At 52.9% G+C, this 7,500-nt stretch overlaps 1 protein-coding gene across 1 annotated transcript in view; it reads right to left on the bottom strand.

Annotated features, from left to right (window-relative positions):
* The window catches only part of grk6 (G protein-coupled receptor kinase 6), a 49,364-nt gene that overhangs the window by 33,891 nt on the left and 7,973 nt on the right, over window positions 1-7,500 (bottom strand). The gene's annotated exons all lie outside the window — the stretch shown is intronic.

Genomic DNA, 7,500 nt, shown 5'->3' with positions numbered 1-7,500 from the left:
CACGCAGAACAAGCAGAAACCTCACATGACCCGGGAGCAGAACACGCAGAAACCTCACATGACCCGGGAGCAGAACACGCAGAACGAGCAGAAACCTCACATGACCCGGGAGCAGAACACGCAGAAACCTCACATGACCTGGGAGCAGAACACGCAGAACGAGCAGAAACCTCACATGACACGGGAGCAGAACGAGCCTCTCGCCTGTGACCCTGCTTCTCACCGCCCGTTTCCATTAGCAACAACCGTGGCCTGCCTTTTATGCCCTCAAACCTGCAGCTTACCGAGAGTCTGCTGTACTGAATGAACAGTGTGGTGAGATGATGATCCCGGCGGGGGGGCGGGGGGGCGGGGGGGGGGGCATAAGGCGCAGCGAGGTGCTCGTAGTGAGGGAACCATAAGGCGACCAGAGCTGGCAGACCGGAGTGGTCTAGCTGGGGAGTAGGGAGTGATTAAGGATTGTATGTAAGGTGGGGCAGTCCCCCTTAGTGGGGTGACATGAGCCGACCTGGGCATGACGGACATGACGGACAGGTCTCTGAGGAGATGGAGAGGCTGTGGCCTGGAGCCTTTCACTTCCTCATGGTATACACGGCGAGCTTCACCCTTTAACGACACCGACCTTGCGGATCCCAGTCATGTACCTTAACCACTACGCTACAGGCCGCCACTAATGCTGATTTCATAATTGTTTCTGGTAATCGTGGTTCTAGAACAGTGGCGTGTGAGAGCTGAGATTCTCACGCCTGTTCAGGTTTTGTCACGTTCATGTGGAACAGAGTGGGAGGAGTGCATCCTTGTTGTCGAATGTGATGCAGAAGAGGGGCGGGTTTGTCTGTGACCGCGCACAGAGCAGAGCAGAGCTGCACCCTGCTTGGCTGGAACAGAATCTAATTACAGACACAACATGAGACTGCAGTGGAGCATGCAGAGCTGGTGGCCCACGCACGCTGTAGTAGACTGAAGTAGAGCAGTGCTCTAGCTCTCCACTGTGGGCCCCACAGTCTGGTATCTGTTAAGGCTCTGTTCCAGTGTGTGGATGGGCCCCACGGTCTGGTATCTGTTAAGGCTCTGTTCCAGTGTGTGGATGGGCCCCACAGTCTGGTATCTGTTAAGGTTCTGTTCCAGTGTGTGGATGGGCCCCACGGTCTGGTATCTGTTAAGGCTCTGTTCCAGTGTGTGGATGGGCCCCACAGTCTGGTATCTGTTAAGGCTCTGTTCCAGTGTGTGGATGGGCCCCACAGTCTGGTATCTGTTAAGGCTCTGTTCCAGTGTGTGGATGGGCCCCACGGTCTGGTATCTGTTAAGGTTCTGTTCCAGTGTGTGGATGGGCCCCACGGTCAGGTATCTGTTAAGGTTCTGTTCCAGTGTGTGGATGGGCCCCACAGTCTGGTATCTGTTAAGGCTCTGTTCCAGTGTGTGGATGGGCCCCACGGTCTGGTATCTGTTAAGGCTCTGTTCCAGTGTGTGGATGGGCCCCACGGTCTGGTATCTGTTAAGGTTCTGTTCCAGTGTGTGGATGGGCCCCACGGTCTGGTATCTGTTAAGGTTCTGTTCCAGTGTGTGGATGGGCCCCACAGTCAGGTATCTGTTAAGGTTCTGTTCCAGTGTGTGGATGGGCCCCACAGTCAGGTATCTGTTAAGGTTCTGTTCCAGTGTGTGGATGGGCCCCACGGTCTGGTATCTGTTAAGGTTCTGTTCCAGTGTGTGGATGGGCCCCACGGTCTGGTATCTGTTAAGGTTCTATTCCAGTGTGTGGATGGGCCCCACGGTCTGGTATCTGTTAAGGCTCTGTTCAAGTGTGTGGATGGGCCCCACAGTCTGGTATCTGTTAAGGTTCTGTTCCAGTGTGTGGATGGGCCCCACAGTCTGGTATCTGTTAAGGCTCTGTTCCAGTGTGTGGATGGGCCCCACGGTCTGGTATCTGTTAAGGTTCTGTTCCAGTGTGTGGATGGGCCCCACAGTCTGGTATCTGTTAAGGTTCTGTTCCAGTGTGTGGATGGGCCCCACGGTCTGGTATCTGTTAAGGTTCTGTTCCAGTGTGTGGATGGGCCCCATGGTCTGGTATCTGTTAAGGTTCTGTTCCAGTGTGTGGATGGGCCCCACAGTCTGGTATCTGTTAATCTGGTTGTGCTTCTCTGAACCTTTTCTAGTGCCTCTATGTCCTTCTTATTTTGCGGTCCCCAGAACTGCACACACACACACACTCATACACACACACACAGACACACGCTCACACAAACACACACACACTCACACTCTCACACACACAGACACACACAGACACACACACAGACACACACAGACACAGACAGACACACAGACACAGACACACACACACACACACACACAGACACAGACAGACACAGACAGACACAGACAGACACACACACACACACACACACACAAACAGACACACAGAGACATAGGCACACACACAGACACATACACACACAAGACACACACAGACGTAGACACACACAGACACATACACACACAAGACAGAGAAATATTACATGGTGGGAGAGGACGCCGCTTCTCCACCAGACCTATGTACTTTATTTATTTTTTTCCTACCTTTTATTCAAGTATTAAAGTTAGTTTTAAAAGTTAGTCTTTTAGCCCTCTTCTCTCGGCGACTCTATGGCCACCAGCAAGCCATATTTCCTCTGATTGCTGTTACTACAAACCGGACGACTCTGCCTACCTCAGACATCTGCTGGTTCCAGTTCTCCACTCTCCGGAGCAATGGATTACCTCCAACCTTCCACCGCGACCCAGCTCTCGGCTCTTCTCAGCGTCGTGGCATCGTGAGGCTAAAGCGGTCGGGCCACGTCTGCCTTGGACCGCAACAAACCTCCACAGCTAGCCTCCAGCGCTCCATGGCTAGCCTGGCTAGCTTGGCTATCGGCTAACAACATCCAGGGCCTCCATTTCCCTGAAATTATGCTGCAATACTCCATCTCTCGCCTCCGAGAGCTGAACAATCACACAATTCCAGCGTGTGTTTCAGTCATAAAAAAATCTAAGACTTCTTCGCCGACCACGTTACATCCACAGAAGCACCCGTCGTCAGTTTGTTTACTCCCAGCCCGGCCACAACATACCATCCATCCGCTCAGCTGAGCGCCCCGTCGCATCTGTTCTACGTCATCAGAACACTGTCGCCTTCAGAGCTTGTAGCCTTGGAAACACCACAAGATTGCCACAGCCCAGGCAGCAGTATGGAAAACGTGGAGTGGATTTCCGCGTACTCATCCCCATACAGAAATTCACCACTTTACCAACAATCAAAATAGAGCTTTTTAATACTCAATCCCTCACACTTAAAGCTCCACTCATCTGTGATCATATTATGGATAAGGGCTTAGACGTCATGTGTCTCACCGAAACCTGGCATCAGCCTGAAGTCTTTTCAAGCCTGAATGCAGCCTGTCCACCTGGTTACTGCTATATCCAGAAAGCCCGCAGTACTGGTCGGGGTGGCGGCCTAGCCATTTTCCATAAGGATGAGCTGGAAATATCATCCCTCCCCCTCCCCCCACCATCCTCATTTGAATGCCTTGCTGTTCAATGTAAACCACCTTTCCATATGACAATAGTACTTATCTACCGGCCACCCAAACTTAAACCAAATTCTGTCTTCATCTCCGAAATCCACGACCTTCTCCTCAAACATAATAATCCTTGGAGATGCCAACATCCATGTTGACAACCCCTCCTGCCCCTTTGCATCTGAATTCCTGCAACTCATCGACTCCCTCAACCTCTCACAACAGGTCCATGTCTCCACACACAGGAAGGGCCACACACTGGATTTGGTCATCACTGACACCGCCCCGGTCAGCAATCTGGTCGCCTATGAAATGGGCGTGTCCGACCACAAGGTCATTTCCTTCATCCTGCCATTTCCCCCCTCCCACACTAAACCCAAACGTCAAATTCATTTTAGAAGCCTAAAAAACATTAACCCAGACACCCTGACTGCAGACCTCAACCTTCTCTCCTCTGCCACCCATTCATCAGCCACTGAATCAGTGGCATTCTACAACTCATCCCTGAGCAGTCTCCTGGACACCCATGCCCCACTACAAACTCGATCCGTTACCTTCTCTCGCTCAGCTCCATGGTTCACCAGCGAGCTACGAAAAATGAAGACGGCTGGGCTATTCACACTGTACATGCTTCCCCTCGGCCGTGTCATCAGCAGGCATGGATTGGCTTTCCATTGCTATGCTGATGACACACAGCTCTACATTAAACTGGACCCATCATCAGCACAGTCACCCTCATCCACACTCACCATCTGCCTGGAGGAGTATCAAGGCGTGGATGAAACAACACTTCCTGCAGTTGAACAGCGGCAAAACAGAAGCCATCCTCATCGGCACCCCACACCAGGTCAACTCCATTACATGCATCACCTTTTCTGGCCAGGCTATCCCACTGTCATCGGTCATCACCAACCTGGGTGTCAGAACGGACCCCCACCTCAACTACGAGGCCCACATCAAACACCTCTGTAAAACATCCTTCTTCCACCTCAAAAACATAGCCAAACTCCGCCCCACCCTGTCTCTGCAGGATGCTGAAAAATTAGTCCACGCCTTCGTCTCCTCCAGGCTCGACTACTGCAACGCACTTCTCATCGGGATTCCAAGCAAGAGCCTTCAAAAGCTTCAATACATCCAGAACAGTGCTGCTAGGATCCTGATGAGTGCGCAAACATGATCACATCACTCCCATCCTCCACTCACTACACTGGCTCCCCATCTCCTCCCGTACAGAATTTAAAATCTCCCTGCTGACCTACCAATGCGTCCATGGCAACGCACCCCCCTACCTCAAGGAGCTGGTCAAGACTCAGCCCCCCACCCGCAGTCTCCGCTCATCAAACACTTACCTCCTCAAACCCACCAGGACTAAGCTGGTCACTATGGGAGGCCGAGCCTTCTGTTCTGTCGCCCCTGAACTGTGGAATGCCCTCCCTGCCCACCTAAGAGCACCACAGTCAGTCGACTCTTTCAAGAGCGGTCTTAAGACCCACCTATTTGGAAGAGCCTACCCACATTTTTAGTTTTAGTGATGATGATGTCTGGATACTGCTGTTTTATTTTGCTGTTTTTAGTTATTTTTATTTTTATTCTCTGATGTTTTTGACTCCTGTAGCACTTTGAGATTCTCGAATGGAAGGTGCATTATAAATTAAATCCATTATTATTATTATTATTATTATTAGACACACACAGACGTAGACACACACAGACACACACAGACATAGGCACACACACAGACACACACAGACGTAGACACACACACACACTCACACACAGACACACGCACACAGTGAGTAAGATGCTGGGGGTGAGAGAGCTTTCACACATACAGCCTTTCCATGACCCCCGCCGCCCCGCCCCGCCCTAACCCACCTTAATCCTCACCAGGGGAAGCCCCTCCCTCCCTCCAGGGGAAGCCCCTCTCCTCCCCCACACGGTTCTGCTCACAGTCTAAACCTGCGCTGCGGCAAAACCTTCTGTCTCCCACTTCAGGTACTTTGATAACGGTGTGTGTTTGTGTGTGTTAGGGCATGTCTGGTGTGTGTGTTAGTGGATGTTTGTGGTTTCTGTGTGCAAGTGTGTGCTCTTAGTACATACAGTACCTGTGTGACACTAGAACTACTGCTGCACACACACTCTCACTCTCACTCTCACACACACACACACACACACACTCGCACTCTCTCACACTCACACTCACACTCACACTCACACTCTCACTCTCACTCTCACTCTCACTCTCACTCTCACTCTCACTCACACTCTCACTCTCACTCTCACTCTCACTCTCACTCACACACTCACTCACTCACTCACTCACTCACTCACTCACTCACACTCACACACTCACACACTCTCACACTCTCACACTCTCTCTCACACACACACACACACACACACACACTCGCACTCTCTCACACTCACACTCACACTCACACTCACACTCTCTCTCTCACACACACACACTCACTCACACGCACACACAGTGCTCTCTGATTTAAAGCGGGGGGTTTTGGGTGTCTGGGGTGTCGGGGTGGTTTCTGCTGTTGCTAAGCGACAGGGTTTCACCTTCCTCTTTCCACCACAGCTTCCTGTTGTGTCAGCGCTGAAGAGCACATCTCTCAGCGTAAACTACAAACTACAAACCCCCCCACCAACCTCGGCCCGAACCAGCCTCTAGTGTGGGACAGGACCTCACCCCTGACCCCCCCCCCCCCCCCAGACTGAGAGCAGAAAGCAGAAGCAGCAGATCAGTAGAGCTGTCACAGGAAGCCCTGCACTGTTATGAAATACTACAGCACCATACAGCAACAGTGTGTGTGTGTGTGTGACTGTGTGCGTGTGCCTGTGTGTGTGCGCCTGTGTGTGTGTGCCTGTGTGTGTGCGCCTGTGTGTGAGTGTGTGTGTGCGCCTGTGTGTGAGTGTGTGTGCGCGCGTGTGCGTGCGCGTGCGTGACTGTGTGTGTGCGCGCGCGTGCGTGACTGTGTGTGTGCGCCTGTGTGTGTGTGAGTGTGTGTGCGCGCGTGCGTGACTGTGTGTGTGCGCCTGTGTGTGTGTGAGTGTGTGTGCGCGCGTGCGTGACTGTGTGTGTGTGCCTGTGTGTGTGTGAGTGTGTGTGCGCGCGTGCGTGACTGTGTGTGTGCGCCTGTGTGTGTGTGAGTGTGTGTGCGCGCGTGCGTGACTGTGTGTGTGTGCCTGTGTGTGTGCGCCTGTGTGTGTGTGAGTGTGTGTGAGTGAGTGTGCGCGCGCCTGTGTGTGCGTGCGCGTGCGTGACTGTGTGTGTGTGCACCTGTGTGTGTGCGCCTGTGTGTGAGTGTGTGTGTGTGAGTGAGTGTGCGCGCGCCTGTGTGTGCGTGCGCGTGCGTGACTGTGTGTGTGTGCACCTGTGTGTGTGCGTGCGTGCGTGAGTGTGTGTGTGTGCGAGCGTGTGCATGCGTGAGTGTGTGTGTGTGTGTGTGTGAGTGTGTGTGTGCACGTGTGTGCGCGTATGTGTGTGTGTGTGTGTGTGTGTATAACAAAACCGCCTACATCACCTGACGGTTGGGCTCATGATGCAGTATTCATACAGATGGAGCAATAACAGTGTCCCTGTTAACCAACACTGAGCAATTGCTTCAATGTGCAGAATAAGACCAGTATGAGCTGTGTGTGTGTGTGTGTGTGTGTGTGTGTGTGTATGGGGGTGGGTGTGTGTGTGTGGGGGGGGTGTGTGTGTGTGTGTGTGGGGGGTGTGTGTGTGCGTGTGTGTGTGCGTGTGGGGGGGTGTGTGTGTGGGGGGGGGGTGTGTGTGTGTGGGGGGGGGGGTGTGTGTGGGGGGGGGGTGTGTGTGTATGTGTGTGGGGGGGGGTGTGTGTGTGTGTGTGTGTGGGGGTGTGTGTGTGTGTGGGGGGGGTGTGTGTGTGTGTGTGGGGGGTGTATGTGTGTGGGGGGGGTGGGTGTGTGT

This window comes from Conger conger, chromosome 7, assembly GCF_963514075.1.
Source record: "Conger conger chromosome 7, fConCon1.1, whole genome shotgun sequence".
Taxonomy (NCBI): Eukaryota; Metazoa; Chordata; class Actinopteri; order Anguilliformes; family Congridae; genus Conger; species Conger conger.
Note: the sequence above shows the minus strand (reverse complement) of the source record. Positions and strands in the feature narration are given on the sequence as shown.